At 48.7% G+C, this 16694-nt stretch overlaps 1 protein-coding gene across 2 annotated transcripts in view; it reads left to right on the top strand.

Annotated features, from left to right (window-relative positions):
* LOC147688813 (ATP-binding cassette sub-family B member 5-like) overlaps nucleotides 1-16694 on the top strand; it is a 973135-nt gene that overhangs the window by 207577 nt on the left and 748864 nt on the right. The gene's annotated exons all lie outside the window — the stretch shown is intronic.

Raw genomic sequence — 16694 nt, forward strand, 5'->3', positions numbered from 1 at the left:
GTGGAAGATAAATGTTGGGAGGAGTAGGACTGTATAGGATGCCAAGGATTTGGAGCTGACCCAAGTGTGGTGATTCCCAAGGATGTTGACATTGTGGGAGTTTAGAACGTTTCTTACAATTGTTACTTTGATGGTGCTGTGCTTGAATAAATGAGATGGGGAATGTGTTTTGCAGTGGCATCTTTGCTCAGCTGGTTAGGTTTTGGGTGTACAGTTGGGATTGTAGAAAAGCGAGGGAGGCTTCTCAGTTTAAAGTTGCTTTGCAGAACTTATAGAGAGCATGGTGTGCCCTGAGGAGGATCACCTTTTTTGAGGTTTGTTAATTATGTTGGTGTCAAGAGAAGGCATATTTAGATATGTGGAAGTGTCATTTTTACACCAATGGAGACTCAGCTTAGGACTTTGACCTGGCTGCCCTACCACCAAGGTACCACCAGGACACAGGGACGACCATCACAGCCTATTGATGGCGAGACTACCTTCACTCTTTTTTCCTGCCCGTGAACATCATGTGCTTTATGATGGCTATGTGTATGGAAAATGTAGAATGCCTGCTCATGCAGAGAGAAAACTCCCTGTGCTTAGAGACCATTTTCTTTTGTTCAGAGAAAAAACTTCCACTTATATAGTTAGTTGTCTCTGAACAAAATAGGTTTGCAAAGCGAACACTGTAGGCATGGTGCTTACTTGGAGTGGCTTCCTTTACGAAAGGCAGAGATCCCTTACATAGGGTAGATCGTCCTCTGCCAGGGTGACTAAGGTCATGACCTCTGCCTCCTCCTTAGTCCTTACTCGCCCTCCACTCCCATTGTACCCAGGGAGCCACCCCTCCTGAGCAACAGTGTCAAGTAGGCTTTTTCACATATTATTAAAGGAAATAAACTTGTGCAGCAGAACAGTGGACCCACAGAGGCCCCACTGTTCAGAAAATTCTCCTGTCTGGTTTGAGTTGCAAATATAACAAACATTAAGGGCTCATTGGATGTTTGATTGTACTGGTCAGACTAGATATTATCTTCTGAACTGGTAGAGGAAGGTGAGCGGGGACACAGATATGGCACAGTCAGAAATGGAGGTGGCCTTTAATGAAACCCAGCATCTTCTCCCATGTAACAACTGAATCAGGATGACAATATTATTACTCTAACAGTATTATTTTCACAAAATACACTTCAAAGTAGCAGTCAGGAAGCACTGCTGAGTCTAATTCTTTCATGGTCCAAAAAGGCAAAGTTCATAGACAAACTGGCTCTGATCTCCTGCTGATCACCAGCGTATGTGAGAACAATGACAGCATCCTTTAGAAATCCTAATCTCATAAGAAGCAGAAAAATAATTTAGAAGAAAAAAGTATATCCCAGTTCAACGAGGTGAAAGGGATTATTATGCTTTACAGTTTTTTCACAAGCTTTTGAACCTTTTACTTGTTTAGATTGGGTTCTAGGCAATCACAAAAAGTATCAGTCTGTTGATGTAAATGTCAATATTGGCATTATTATGCTATTTAATACTATTCTATTTTATGTAGCTTTAGTGAAGGATTTCTGGTCAAGTACCTGCTTTTATTTACTGTGAGTGTGACAAGTTAAGTGCTTAATTTGGTCCTGTGCTCGCTTTGCTATAGGACTAAAGCTGGACCCTACTGATTAGCTCCCAAAAAAGCGAAATCGATCTGGGATTACCTTTTTAGGTCGAGTCCTGGCAGCGCATGTGTTGCTCTGTGAGCCATGCTGAATTGAAGTATGTAATTGAAGCTCCACCCACTCTCTGCCCATATTTGTCATTGGTTTATGTCATTGTCCTTAAATGCTGGCTTCTGATTTGTTATTAGGCCAGTTAGTCCCTCCTTAGTACTGCCTTGTCTTCATTTATAACCGCCCATAAGGACTGGCCTCTTTAGTTCGGTTGTTACACAGTACGTCTTCTTTAGTCTCTAAGCACTATTTTCTTTAATGAGTTTCTCTTACTGCAGGAGGGCCGGAGGATCTCTTTTGTGCAGTTGTGACTACCTGCTTGTTTATTTAACTCGGAGCAAACAAGGAGCTCTTCCGGGGCAATGGGAGACAGAAAGGGGCAACTCAGCGATGCCTTCAAGCATTTGGAATGCAATGGGTCTTGCATTTGTGAGAGTTTAAACTATTGTCATTGTTAATGACAATGGCTTTTATTGATGTTTAAAAACCAAAACATAAATGAAAGGCATTGTCATTTACAATGGCAGTAGCACAAACTTGCATTAATGCGAGACCTATTGTATTGTATTGTTTCCAGTTGAGAGGAGCCTTGTCCTTGCATATCTGTCTAGACTGTTCCTGTTGGAGCCGGACCTAAGCTGATTTGCTTATAACAGGTTCTTCTCTTTAGTGACTCAGAGCAAAACAACGATGAACAGCATTTTTTTTATTTCTCAGGCACAATATGAAATAATTATGTATGTATGTGCCATGCCTATAGTGCAAACTTAGCCAAAAGTCAGCGAAGCACTGCACATAGTTAAAGTCCAGCATAAAGTCAACGAGTGAAAAGAGAGGTTGTTGCTTTGCGAACTGATAATGCTATGTGATGTAGTGCTCTTTAAAGAGGTAAACTTTTCACTCTTTCCTAAATTGGAGCAGCCTTGGGGCAGTCTTTATGGATTCTGAGATGTTGTTCCAGATCCTGGGTACATAGTTGGAAAAGGCCTTCTGCGTTGTTTCTTTTTTATTCTCCTGTTAAAAATTGCATGCACGGCATTTGCGTGCACAAAGCGGCAGGCACCGCACGGTGCCTGCTGCTTTGTTCACGCAAATGCAGGGGGCTACCATAGGTACCCTCCATGTGCACCACCCACCCCACCTTCACCCAGGGGGCCTGCAAAGGGCCCCCGAAGTGAAGGTCCGTATTCTTTTCCACGGCGGAAAAGCCGCCGCAGAAAAGCATACATTCTACACCATCCTAACATGGCTGGCTGATAGACACCGCCAGCCATGTTAAAGCTTTTCCACCGCGGTCGGAAGGCGACTGCGGCAGAAAAGTTGCGGACTGATTGCAAGACCCACCAGCCATCCTAATTTGGCGGTGGGTCTTTTTGGGCTCCGCGGCGGTTTTCCCGCATCCTCCGGGCCGGCGGTGGCTTCCGCCGGCCCGGAGGATGCGGGAAGACCGCAATCATAATAGGCCCCTAAGTTTGTAAAGAACGACACCTGCATGTAATATGCGCATAGGAACAACAGGCAACTGTTTTATAGTACTAACATTTAAAATGTAACAAAAGCACACAACATGAAACACAGTGGTGGCTGGTGACATTTGAAAGTGGTGGGCGTAAAAATTCAGGGTGAGTGAGCCTAGCGAGCGAGCCTGACCACCATAAGGGGAGCTCGGTGGTCCTCCTCACCATTCTTGTAATCACTCTGGCGATCCCCAGCGCAGAGCTCAGCTAACCGCGGCCTATCAGTATTCAGAAAACAGACATTACAAAGCTTCAATAACACACTCCAGGCCATCATTAACCAGCATGTACTCCAAGGATAATCATGCGCCCCCTCCCTAAGACTGCACATCATCTCATCCTCCCCAGCCTTACATCCTCCTTGAACCAGCAGCACTCAATTCTGCATACCGCAGCCCATACATATTCTCACTAGCCTTCGCATAAACAGGACTATATGCACCTCAATCTTCCCAGGACGCCGAAAACAGCAACTGAAAATTGGTTTACACCCTAACCAGTTTTCACCCACAAACCCAGCATACAAAGAGCACAACACTCCGTTCAAAACACCCACATTTCACCCTCCCCGCAGTTATGACTTACTTCATTAAACACAGAAACCATCTCAAGGGCCATCCCTTGTATGCTTTTTAAGAGTACACGGACAAATAGTGAGGTTTACCTTCCCCATAGATACACCGAAATGTATTCACTAATTAATACTGGCCTGCATATCAAACCCAAAAAACGGCACAGAAAACCACATAAAAAATTGGCACCGCCTATAAAAAGCATATATTGCTTCCCATCTCACATCCTCTGCACATAACATCTACACTATTAACGTCACCAAGAGCATCAAACACACTGCACGTACTCCTACCAAATGCCTCGAAAACCACCCACACAGTACTGCCCACTGTTCTCAGTAGTTAGGCTGTTCGTCAAAGAAACCCCACACAGCTCCTTCCCTACACTGTAACCTATCATTTCAACTCTTAAAAAAAACCGCATAGAAAAACCCTTAGGACCAACACCGAGAGAGCACCCAATCTTTTACAATAACCCTACACGACATCCCGGTTATCCCAACGCAATCTTTTACAAAAAGTATATGTCATGCACAGCTGCGAACCCAATCCCACACAGCCCCTCTCAGCACACCACCGTATTATGTATGTGCCTCTTGGTAGACATTTACGCAACACATATTTTTTATTATGCTTGCAGAATTTCACATGCAAATTTCGTACTTTTCTGCACTGCGTGCAGCCTGCCTGGCGCAGATAACACCTCCCTGATAGCCATTTTCTGCTGGATCCAGACCAGTGACATCGGAAGTGTGCCGTCACCCACCTAGGCGAGGCAATCGCACCGGATTCCTGCCCCGTTCTGTCCCAGATCAATGCCCCAACACTCAAGATCGTAAACCACCACAGGCAGCCGAGTGGGCTTTTCCACATGTCAGGCACATAATAAACAAGGCAGCTCCTCTACAGGCCTCGCTTACAAATTTTAAGTAACTCTTTCAATCGCGCAATAACTACACTCCACGCTGTTACTTGAAGCGTAAAAGGCCATTTATTAGGACAAGGTTGCAATCATTTAGACTTATTAACAGTACATCAATGCATGAAATATACATTTCCATAATTATTTAGACTTATTAACAGTATCTCAATGCATGAAATATACATTTCCATCCCATACCCACGCATTCTCCTTTCTGCCTTTCCAAAACCATCTCACCTGTTTGACTCTTCACCCATTCACTCGATAACCTCCTTCCTTTCCCCATTCTCACCTTCACTTGCCCTCCAAGCATCCTCTGTTGACTGCCTTTATTGCTCATTGCCTCCCATGCCCCACTATCAGTCACCTGTGTACCGTTTTCCCCCCACCCGAGGGGTGGATCTGCCCGTATGTGACTCCCCACCCCTCCAAAGTACCGTACCGCCTCTGCTCTGCAACCTGCCCTAAACTGGCACCCCAACCCTTGAAACACCCCCGGTCCTTCCCCAAAAACCTGCAGGGTGGGCGGGTGGACAAAATTAACAAACACCCTCCCGGTGGTGCTCAGGTGTCAGGAAGAGGCCGGATCTTCCTCTCCTGACACCTTATATGCCCTCCCCATCCCACCCCTTCCTTTAACCCCTGTAGTCCCGCCCTCCACCTTGTCCTTCCGTATTGCGCGAAAACCCCGGGGGAAGACTGGTCTGCGACCTTCGCTTCCCCCGGGGGCCGCATCGCGCAATAACTACACTCCACGCTGTTACTTGAAGCGTAAAAGGCCATTTATTAGGACAAGGTTGCAATCATTTAGACTTATTAACAGTATATCAATGCATGAAATATACATTTCCATAATCATTTAGACTTATTAACAGTATCTCAATGCATGAAATATACATTTCCATCCCATACCCACGCATTCTCCTTTCTGCCTTTCCAAAACCATCTCACCTGTTTAACTCTTCACCCATTCACTCGATAACCTCCTTCCTTTCCCCATTCTCACCTTCACTTGCCCTCCAAGCATCCTCTGTTGACTGCCTTTATTGCTCATTGCCTCCCATGCCCCACTATCAGTCACCTGTGTACCGTTTTCCCCCCACCCGAGGGGTGGATCTGCCGGTATGTGACTCCCCACCCCTCCAAAGTACCGCCACCCAGGGAACCCCCGGAGGGCGGTTACCTGCCCCACCCCCCCTGTCCTGCGCACCTTTCGCCTCCTGCCAGCGACCCTACAGCCTCCCAGTGGATGACCATCCACCACCTCCCCCTGCGTCCTGCAGAAAAGCACCACTCTCGTTGCCAACATGAATCGCGAAAGGTGCCCTTTCCAGAAGGGGCCCACGCGCCCGTCCTTCCCGCGCCGAAAGGCAGCCTCCCACAGCAGCACCCGGTGAACGACCGTCCACCCAACATCCGTCCCCTGCAAGGCAGGAACGTCCCCAGGACAAAAAACCCCCCATGAATGTTGGTCGCAATGCAGTGATATTCCATCACTCCCACCTGTGTCTGTGTGTCGGGCAAGCAAACCCCGCCTAGGACCTACCCCAGCCGGAAACGGTACCCCCCACAACTCAGTGAACAGCCATCCACCACCTGGACAAACCCCCAAACAGACCAGCCACATGTCCGGCCCCAATCCTGTGAACCGAAAACTGTCCTCCCCCCCCGTGGCGAACGGCCATCCACCACCAGGCCTGCTCCCACCACCCGTACTCATGTCCAGCAGGACAAGCGACCGCTCCGGACCACTCATCGTCCATCCAAGGTGCCCCCCTTCCTGGGGCGAACGACCATCCACCCCAGGCGCCACCATCCATTACCCCTACAGCAGCCAATGAACTATTCTGACCGCCCTGGCCCATAAAAGGAGCCCCCCCCAAAGCCGAGGAACATGCAATCATATGTTCCCCCTCCATATGTAAGTGCATCCCCACTGCACAGAATGAGTAGCCCCAAAAGCTCAAGAAGACAAAGAAACAGTCAAGAGCGTGACGCGAACACCAGATGCCCAAGTGATGCCAATGAAACAACTGTGTACGGAGGTGAGCATAAAAACCCCCCGCCTGTTTCCCTCACGTCATCCTGTACATCTACGCGAGTCGTACATTTCCCCCCTTCGTGGTGAACGACCGTCCACCACGCGTCCTTGGCTCACAAAAACCACCACCGGCCCGGGCCATACCTTAGGCACCCAAGGCGCCCCTTCACCATTTCCGAGGTGAACGACCATCCACCCCATACACCCCCCTCCTCTGCCTCCCTCGGCATACAATAGCATCCGTAGACCGCTCGCGGTCCAAAAAGGAATCCCCGATCAAACCAAATCGATCCTTGGTAATAGCCGAAATCCTGCACGGCCATGCACACCTCATCCCCCATCTCCCCATGCGTCAGATAAGTTACTGTGGCTCCCACCACACTCCGTGAACGACCATTCACCAATCCGTTCCTGCATTCCGTACCCAAAATGGTCTCTGGCCAATCCTGGCCAAGCTAGGCGCCCGTGGACGACCATCCACCGCCTGTACCATCACCCCCACGTAATGAGCAACAGTCCCCACCATTCCTGGACCATGACAGGCGGCTCCCTTTGACCAAAGGCCCCCACCATCAAGTCACACCGGACTGCCCCCATCACCCCAAGCGTCATGTCTTGGACCTCCAAATCCTCAGCCAACCAAACTGTCTCCCCCAAGCACAAAAACTGCGCCCGACCAGGACGCCCCATGTTCCGTTCCTTGGAAACACCTCCCCAGCCAAGCATCTCAGGACATTGCCAGCTTGACCCATCCCAGCAACCATTCCCCTGCATGTGTCCCCAGATCAAGGCAACCGTACATCCCCTGCGCCGTATGGCAAACGTAACGGCACCAACACCTTCCAATGTCCTTCGCCCCAGTCTCCTACCGCCCACCACCCAATCATCGGGGAACCTGCCCCTAAACGTCCACACCCCTGCTAGCGCACCTCCTGTGGCGATCACCTTGTTGTATTCCTATATGATGTCATTTCTAGAATTACTACGTGTCATGTGTGGATTCCTCACTACACACCTGCTGGGAGAAACCCCCCCCCTCCTCCTCCAGGCGACAAACCTGGCTCCTGACTTACCTCCTGACCCCTTGGTAGAAAAGAAGAAGTCGTCCCCAAGAATACATGGAGATCCCCCAGCCCCCTTACGGCTTATTCACATAACATAAGGAAGCAGGTACGAAAATCGCTGCCAGCGTCAAACAGAGAGCAGACCCGGCAAGACTCCCGAAATCAGGTACAATGCACTCTTACAATTCGTACAGACTAACTTCTACAGACCCGAGATATGCAACCCTGGAGCCAGTTCGGAATTACCAAAATAATCCACAAAGCAATCAACTGCGTTCATATAAGGAAATCCATTGAGCCCAATGCTAAATTGTGGATAGAAGTGTGTTGCCTACTCCAACCCCCGTACCTATTGTCTGTACAAAGTTAAGTGGCTTACTGCAAATAACTCATCCGAGACCTCCCAGATTGCGAACAGCATATTTTTGATCCCTGTTGGGTCTAGAAAGAGCGCAACTATATTTTGATATAAACAATCGGCCTGGAGTTCATTCTGTATCCGAAACAGTTTGCTGACTGAGTGTGCACGACACATGCTCACACTGTCCTCTGGTACTGCCTTACTGCCTGACCAAGCTACAGCTTTAGAGAGTAAGGTTACGCCTGGCTTTAACCTCCTTTACACCTCTGGGATTTCTGGACTCTATTCACACTGCACCTCATTCTGGTCCAGTACTCCCACCCAACCCATTTCTCAGAATAGAGACTCACTTGGAAACCGAATGCACGCTTTTCGAGTCGTGAGCGTACATGGATATACTGCCACCGGAAGTTGGGGCAGCAACCCCAAAAGAAACATGTTGGAGATCAGAATCTGAATGATCAACAAAGATGCCATTATATTTTGGTCTTATCATGTCCCAGTTGCTGCGGTATGAAAGACAAAGGTGAAAGGCCAGGCCATTATAGAGGTCAAAATTCTCGCAGTTTGGTTCTTATCCTTCTAACAAGGACCCTTGCGTTTACTGTTTCTTATCGCACTGCAAAGGTAGAGACTTTCCGAAAAGGTAATTCTCACATAATCTTGCTAGACTGCACTGAGTCGAAAGGAAAGTCGTGGGACGTCAGAGTTTATCTCAACCACAAAAAGGAACTACAGAAATATTTCAGAATAAGTCAGCAGTTAGAAAGCACAAATGCCAAGTCCCCAAGTCCTGAAAACGAAAACCTCTAAACCTCCAGCATAGCCCTGCACAATCATCCCCCTGCCCGTGCGTGAGCAGCCCCCCCGGACCACCCTCCCCTTTGCGCATCCGCTAAGTCAAGATGGGCAGCAGTCCTCAACCTACATGGTACACCCAAACCTGGCCAACACCCCATGAGCATCCAGGCCCGCCTCTACCTTCTCCAGTCCACTCTGGCGCCCACGTGACGCCGCCACGCCGGCCCGCCCGTCATGGGTAGGGCAGCGTTGTATCCCGCGGAGGACTCTCCGGGGTATAAACATCCACCCCAGAGCCACTACCAACCCGAACAACCAAATGCCATGTCACCAAATGACCACATGGGAGCCGACCGGCCATCCCTGTCAACACTGCCGTTGCACTATCCACTGTGAAGCTCGCCACCCACCTGGGTCCCGTCAGTACTCCATCCAGCAGCAGTACTGGTATCCCCCAGGGCACCCCCACTCCTGCAGCGCCCCGCAGCAGAAGCGCCATGGTCCCCGCGGATCATACCTTATCCCCAGGCCCCAGCCACAACGTGTACCTAAAGGTGCTCCAGCACAACGCCCCTCTGCTCCTGGGCGCCATCCCATCTCGGCTGTGCCCGCGGATCCTACCACGGCCGCCCATGACCCCCGCCACCATAAAGAAACCGCCCAGCCACCATTTTCCTCCCTGAAACAACCAAACGGCCCCCAGCCCCGCTCACACAAACTTCCAATCGACCCAACATCCCCACCACACAACTCCCACAGAGCCCACACCGCCCACAACTCCTTACACCATCACACCCACCGACCCCCAGCACTGCTATCACGACAAACACACCGACTCTCACACCGCACAAACCGAACAGGTCACACCATACATAAGTAAACATTGCTTGGATAAAAAACATTGCATTGGACGCTGCGCGAATCCCCCGACGGAGGGCAGGCGGCCGCGGACCCCCCTACTGCTTCGGACCAGCGCTAGGAAGCCGTAGTGCGCCCCACTGGTGTCACACCTGCTGCCGAGCCGGACCGCCATCCTCAGTTCGCCTCCTCCACCTGGTCGCCAGAACCAGGTGAGCCCCAACACCACCGGGCCTCGTGCCGTCATGGCCGTCCCTCACACGTGACCCTGCTACCCTACACAGTGCCGCCTACCAACTCCCCAGGGGCCCGGTCCCGACCCCCCCCACCACCCGACCCCCGCCGATAAATGCCCGCCACAAACTCAGGCCCGCCTATCTGCCGAAGGAAGGAATGCTACCAAAGGCAAGGGGCAGCTCCGTACCAAAACCCCACCCCCCAGCCAAAATTGGGGCCGTTCCCCCCCCCCCCCTCCCCCCAGGCACCCAGCAGGAAACACCCCCTCGAAGGTCACCGGCGACGCAAGCACCCCCCCCCCCGCCCCCGCTGCGGGGCCCCCATCGGCCTCGCACCGGTCACGTGTCACCCTTCCCCCCCCCCCTGAGCAAAGGCAGAGCACCCGAAACCCGGGAAAAACTCAGGGAAAGCCTCAGTGAAAGCAGACCCAGACACACGCGGCGCAGGGCCCCCGCCCGCTCCCCGCCAGGGAAACCCCTCACTACCAGCCCCCACCGACGCGCACAGTGGCAGGAAGGCCGCAGTCCAGACCCCCCCTCCGCACCCGGCCACTCCCCCGCACGCGCACCACTTACTACTCGGGTAGACCCCCAGGCCAGGGGCAGTGCCCGACGCTGCCTCTCCTCTCGGCCAGCTCAAGCTCCGCAGTCTCCTCGGGGTGGAAAAACCCCAGTCACGCCGCAAACTCCCCAGGGGCATCTCCACATAGCCACAGGGCTAAAATTGCTAAGGCCAACCACAAAGCCGATCGACAAATCGGCCCCCCCATTCAAAACTACCCTACAGCTACCACAAAATTAACAAACACCCTCCCGGTGGTGCTCAGGTGTCAGGAAGAGGCCGGATCTTCCTCTCCTGACACCTTATATGCCCTCCCCCACCCCTTCCTTTAACCCCTGTAGTCCCGCCCTCCACCTTGTCCTTCCGTATTGCGCGAAAACCCCGGGGGAAGACTGGTCTGCGACCTTCGCTTCCCCCAGGGGCCGCAATGCATCCTGCCCTTTACCCACGTGGAAGGCTCCGCAGGTAGATGTTTTTCTTTTCGATGGAACCCACTCAACCTGCCAGACAGAGGGACCGCTGCAGCTTCAGGAAACAAATAAAACCCAGCAACAGTCGTGGCCAGCACTACGGGCGGGAGGGGGGGTGGGAATGGGGTCGTCGCGCCCCGGAGGGGATGGTGGAGGAGGCGGCAGGGGTTTAAGGGAAAAAAATATATAAAATATAAGTAAAACTTACCGTCCCTAGACTCCCGACTCCTGCCATCCTGCCTCGCAGTGCGAGAAGGCAGAAACAAATGGTAGTTATTACCATTTATGTTTCTGCCTTCTCGCAGGGGTGCGGCGCCCAAACACCCCTATAGAGGAGCCGCCACTGATGAAACATCAATCTCAAAACCTTGCTGACTTATTTGCGCGAACCAAAGTTGAATTCTGATTCATCTAAGGCTTTTTAAATTAAACTTTATTCATTTACAACAGGCCACACAAGTTAATGAAAGCTCTCTGTGCCCTAATGCTACATGTCATAACTTGGCACTAAAACATTCTGCTGCTTGCGAAAATCAGAATTGCGACATATTACGGTAGATAGGGGACTTTCCCAGTTGGCACTGTCATCTGCTGTCAGTATTAGTCACATAATTGTACCCCCAAGAAGCAACTCCCCATTGCTCTTCCTTTGCCCTGTTTATCTATTCTAACCTCCTCATACACAGTCTGATGCTTGCCATCCCTCCTCCTACCCATGAGTTTGGCACAGTGTTTTACACTCTTCCTTTCAATCAATGCTCTTTGTGTTCTATATAATCTCTCCCCTTCTTTGCATGTTATAGTGCCTCTCTCATCCTTCCTCTTCCTTCGTGACCTTTCTGCACCCCATCCATCCTCTCCCCCCTGTGCTCTTTAGAGCCTCTCACATTTATCCACTTCAATCTTTTAGTCACTAGCACTTTCTTCATCTCTCCACTCTATTCTTTTAACTGAATTGTGTACTCTCCCTCATCATTCTTAACCCCAGACTGTCTTCTCTCTCTCATTAACCACCTTCCCTTCTATGCTCTTCAGCATCTCTTCTATACTAAATTCCCCCCGTGTTCCCTTCTCTCCATTTATTCCTTCATCCATCCTCTTGTCCATGAAATGGGGGTTTCACCTGTAATTTGGAATGCCTTTAATCTTCCCTCTAATTTCTGTAAAATCTGTATCCTTTCCTTTCCACAAATGATTTGTATGGTCATCTTCCATTTGTACCTGTGATCTCTGGGGTCTCTTATTAGGTATCGCCTACTCAGCGCGCAAGCGCTGCTTAGGAGGGGACCGTTAGCCATCGCTCAGGACTTTTGCCTAAACGTGTGCATGTTTTCCATTGGTTTGCATTGCCACTCGTGCACGTTTGGCGTTTCCCTTGCTGGAGCGAGCAGTGGCGCCATCTGTTTTTAATTATCTTGATCACACTCTCAAAACAGATGGAGCTGCTGCTCGTTCCTGCAAGGGAAACGCCAAATGTGCACGAGTGGCAAGGTAAACGCTGCGCGTCTTGCACTGTCCGGCGGCCCGCTTGCCTTGGAGTGCCTCTCTGTGATGAAAATGCCGATTTCCTTGCAGAAAACCCTCCGGTTGTTGGAACCACCTACCTTCTGCGCTGCCTCCTTGGAGTGCCTCTCTGTGCTGAAAATGCTGATTTCCTTCCAGAAAACCGTCTGGTTGTTGGGACCACCTACCTTCTGCATGTCTATGTGTCCGTTTGTTTCACTGAGGCTGTTGCACATTTAATTCCATTCTACTTGGAGTGCACGCGCCTATGTCTTCCCTCCAGAGAATGTCATGCCTTTGTGTGAGACTGAACGGCAATCATTAGGCGCGTGTAAATGTTTCTGTTGTGAAAGGCAGGGGCCCAATTTCCTTTCCAATTATAGCCCTATGATTTGTGCCATAAATACTATGGAGGGGGGGTTTAATGGCACACGGGGAGAGAGCAATGGAGGTGGTGCCTAACTGGATATCAAAAGAAGAAACCGTGAATAAACATGCTCTTTCAAGGTTGTGACCTGTGACCTTCAGGATGAAACATTCCTGACACTTCGAGCAAAATATACCTCTCAGGCAGTTGCCCGCCTACACAGTCGCCTTGGTTATGTGTGCAAAGTTCCTTTCAGGATCTGGAAACTAGTGGCTGGCGGCAGGGGAAATGTTCTTTAAAATGACGACACAACCAAGAATGCATGAAGGAGGTATTATTATGTCTCAAGGTACCTTGACTTTATTCAAGAAAAAGAAAAGTTACATTCTTTAAAAATTGAATAGTCTAAGCAGGAGCTGTCACAATATATGCATCTCACAGTATGTCTCAGGGGCAGTAGAAATGTCACTGGTTTTACAACCTAAACAGCATACATGTTGTCCGCTGTTGACTTATTTGCTTTCAGAACAGAGCTCCCCCTCCAGGTCTAAAAGTGATTCAAAAGTGCAGTAGAGATGGGCGCCTCGAAACGAGCTCACCCGTAGAATATGCAAATCTTTAAGAGGCTCCTTAGATAGCACAGTTCTGCTTCAGGACACAGGTCCTCAGACAATAGAACACACACATCTCCCTCAGAGCTAGGCCTCACGTGCCAATTATGGTCCCCGGAAGTTGTGCGGGATAGGGTGAGATATTAACCAAGCCCGGTCAATACTATTACCAAGGGGTAAAGTATTTTCCAGGTGAGTAAGACACTATCTATTCTGACCTGAAAACATGAAAATGAGGCATAACATGCAGACCATTTTTTTAATGAAGCACCCAAATCCACACTTTTTGTCTTTTTTCAAGACTCCACCCACCAACCCGGAGAAATTTCGGCAGGTCTGACCTGCCAGAATCTATAAGGGGAAAACTGTGAGGATGTGGTAACTATCACACAACTCGAAATTCCAATCCTTGTACAATCTCCTGTCAAGACAGGGATCAGGATTTAGCCCTATACGCGTACTGAGAGCACTATGGGCCAGATGATGTACGACCTGTTTGCAAACCCGTTTGCACATGCAAAAACATATTGGGCCATGTACATAGCCTATTTAGCGACTCCCAATTTTTTTGTGACTCGCAAAATAGGTTTTTACGACTGCCATTTGGAAGTAGCATTCCCTTCCAAATAGCGAGTCTCAAAACAATGTACAAATGTTTTGCAACCGCAATTGCAGTCGCAAAACACTCACAATTACCACCTACAACAAGTAGGTGGTAATGCATTCCCCTTTGCAAATGCATGCAAAATAATATTTTAAGGGCAGGCCGTCGACTAGTAAGAGAATGCAGATGTACTGATAGAGCCTTTAGTTCCCATAGTGGTCTTATCTCCCCAAACCTCCCCCCCACCCCTCGCCCCCACCCCCTCTCTGGACTAAGGAAGCAAATAAAGTGCCTGCTTAAACTATTATAATGATAATTAACCTTTCTCTATAGGTAAGCTCACAATCTACCCTATGTGTTTGTATGTTGCATGGTGCTTACACATACCACAAACAAACATTGACAAAGCCAATATGTCTGGTTTTGATATGCGAAAGATGAAAGCGCAAATGCGACCTTTCCAGTAAGTGTTAACTATGAGAAGCAGCTATCTGGAATATAACAAAGAACTTTTAAAAAAGGATGGAAAAGTCGAGCAGGCAAAGCGGAGAACAAAGGCTGTCAGCATGAAGTGGTGCAGTGCAGGCCCTATAAATTGAGAAAAAAGTGGCAGATAGAACTTTAGTGGGCAGCAAATGAATCAGACTGCAGGCACGAGGTAGGTCAGAGCATGTCCATTGTATTTTTAATTTAGTATTCATGAAGGAAAAAGAAGAAATCAACACCTAACCAGCACTCAAATGTTACAGGGCCACCTAAAGACAAGCCTTTAAAACAAGCATTGGCATAGCCAATAGGTCTCGCCTTTGGGACCTTATAAGTGTTTAGCCATGCAACGGTTTTTGTTGTTGCACCAAGGATATTGTGTTGGATAACTAAACACCTATAAGGTCCCAAAGGCGAGACCTATTGGCTATGCCAATGCTTGTATCTCCTTTTCTGTGGCGTATCTGGTCTCTTTGTCACTCCCCATCTAACAACTGTGTGTATTATAAGGTGTCACTCATCTCTCCCCTTCCCTACCTCACCATTCGCTCGCTGCTGTTTCTCATTTCTCTTCTCTATGTGTACTTTCTACACAAACTTATCAATTAAGGCTGAATACTGGGGCTCTCATATTTCTGCCCTGTGTCGCAATATGAGTATGCTCACTGCATACTAAGGTATGCCTTGCTTATCCTCATCTTCCCTCCATTGTCTGGTCGATTTCTGATCTCTTTACGTCTTTTAGGATGTATGTCGCTTGCATTCCTCTTCTTCTTTTTCTCTCGACTCCTCACAAGTAAACTCTCCTCTCCGGTATCACTCACCTGCCCATGCATCCATCAACCATGTCCTAATCCTGTTCTAATTTAGTAAACAACTGAAACCAGACCTCTGTAGAGAACACTGATCATGAACGAAGAAACGGTGCACTTCTACTCTTAGAACCCAGCTTCCCCTCCAATCGCCTTTTGACCTTTTTCCTTTTTTCTTTTTCCTTATCTTTGACTCTGTACAGTGCTCTGCCTGCCTTTTGGTTAAGTTCATATTCTCCCGTGGCTCATGCTTTGGTGGTTTTGTCTCACCACCCCCTTCTCACTTTTCTATAGTTTCCTCCTCCCTCAACTATCAGTCTGTTATCTAGAGTCTTATTCCTCATCACCATCTTCTCCTAACCTTTCCTAGACCCAGCAAAATAATGTAAAATAAATGTGCTAAAGCCACCCCAGCTGTCCTCTCATTTTCCTGTTTGCCATCTACAGTTAAGCCAAGATCATGTTAAAGTGTGTTTGCTGATTGGTTGCCTTTCTGTATCTGCCTTGGCCTAAGCGACCCCCCTTAGTTACAAATGCTGATGCTTGTTTAGACTAATAAAACTTTCTTGCCATCAAACATTCTGACTTGCAGTATTGTGAACACCAGCAGATCTAGTGTATGGGTGCTCAATGAAATATCCTTCCTACTTGCAATAACCACAGACATTCCATGAACACTAAGCTTTTGAATGTAGTGTATAACGTTTATGTCTTCTCCATTCTAAAGCTACTAGATTACCAAGGAGGTTGAAAAGTTACCAACCTCTCAAAGGAGGCGGTAACTAATGTGAATCTTAAAATCATTTTTGGGGAGTAGGCAGTAGTCTACTGGACCACTTTCGACTCTCAAACAAGAAGTTTTTTTTAAGTAGACTTTTGTTTTTAAAGACAGCACCATTTCCTTTAAACGATCACATATATGTGGGGTCTGTTGACCCTAGCAAGTCTGGAAAAGACTATATGCGACCTATCTCATTACCATTCATGAGACAGCTCCTGCTGCAAAATACTCCAAATAGGGATTTTGCAAGCTGACCTATGAGTACATAGGCTGGTTTGCAAAATCAGAACTGATTCGCAAAAGAAAAACCTTTGTAAATAGGACTGACAGTGAAAAGGAGCATTGACTAAAAACTGAGCTGCATATATATTGTGGTGATGCTGAACATATAATTCAAGCCTGTATCGCAGAGGAAGGCTGGAAGAAATCAAT

This window comes from Lissotriton vulgaris, chromosome 10, assembly GCF_964263255.1.
Source record: "Lissotriton vulgaris chromosome 10, aLisVul1.2, whole genome shotgun sequence".
Classification (NCBI taxonomy): domain Eukaryota; kingdom Metazoa; phylum Chordata; class Amphibia; order Caudata; family Salamandridae; genus Lissotriton; species Lissotriton vulgaris.